Below are 1,465 nucleotides of genomic sequence, written 5' to 3'. Positions count from 1 at the left end.
ACCAACCTAGATAGCATATTGAAAAGCAGAGACATTACTTTGTCAACAAAGGTCTGTCTAGTCAAGGCTATGGTTTTTCCAGTGGTCATGTATGAATGTGAGAGTTGGACTGTGAAGAAAGCTGAGCACCGAAGAATTGATGCTTTTGAACTGTGGTGTTGGACTCTTGAGAGTCCCTTGGACTGCACGGAGATCCAACCAGTCCATCCTAAAGGAGATCAGTCCTGGGTGTTCTTTGGAAGGACTGATGTTGAAGCTGAAACTCCAATATTTTGGCCACCTGATGAGAAGAGCTGACTCATTTGAAAAGACCCTGATGCTGGGAAAGATTGAGGGCAAGAGGAGAAGGGGACGACAGAGGATGAGATGGTTGGATGGCATCACCAACTCAATGGACATGGGTTTGGGTGGACTCTGGGAGTTGGTGATGGACAGGGAGGCTTGGCATGCTGCAGTTCATGGGGTTGCAAAGAGTCGGACATGACTGAGCAACTGAAATGAACTGAACTGAACTTGAGTCTTAAAGGAGCCATGTGGGAAATGTTCTTTGACTCAGCAATTCAGCTCCTCTAGGAATTTACCTTAGGGCTTTCCTAGTGGCTCAGACAATAAAGAATCCGCAGGAATTTGTCTTAATGCACACAAACATTTCACTACAAAATGTGACCATGATGATGATGATGATGATGGAGAAAACAGGAGATCAATCTTGGCACTGGTCTATACATTTCTTGTATATTAACTCAGTTTATCTTCATAACAGCCCCACCAGGTAAGTGCTGTTATTGTTACCACTTTACAAATGAGGAAACTGAAACATCAGTTAATTAATTTCTCAATATTAAACAGCCAGTAACAAGCAGAGCTGGACATGGGGCCCTGGCAGTCTAACTTCAGAGACTGCTCTCTTAACTAGCTATGCTATTTGCAAGAAGCCTAGTGTGTTTTATTTTTCAATCATGCAGAACTTTCCAATTTACATCTTTTAGTCCTCAAAAAAGAATGATAAAGAATCCATAATAGTATTCTTAGCTAAAGCTTCAATACTCTGGCCATCTGATGCAAAGAGCCAATTCATTGGAAAAGACCCCAGTGCTGGGAAAGACTGAAGGCAAAAGGAGAAAAGGGTGGCAGAGGTTGAGATGGTCAGACAGCATCATTGACTCAATAGACACGAATTTGAGCAAACTCTGGGAGATATGAAGGACAGGAGAGTCCGGTGTGCTGCAGTCCATGGGGTTGCAAAGAGTCAGGCACAACTTAGTGACTGAACGACAACAGAACAACAATAAAATAGAATTACCAAGATACCTTTGCATATCTGAGGTTATTGATATTTCTCCCAGCAATCTTGATTCCAGCAGATGACACCACCCTTATGGCAGAAAGTGAAGAGGAACTAAAAAGCCTCTTGATGAAAGTGAAAGAGGAGACTGAAAAAGTTGGCTTGAAGCTCAACATTCAG

This window comes from Bison bison, unplaced genomic scaffold, assembly GCF_000754665.1.
Source record: "Bison bison bison isolate TAMUID 2011002044 unplaced genomic scaffold, Bison_UMD1.0 scf7180017864327, whole genome shotgun sequence".
NCBI lineage: Eukaryota > Metazoa > Chordata > Mammalia > Artiodactyla > Bovidae > Bison > Bison bison.
Note: the sequence above shows the minus strand (reverse complement) of the source record.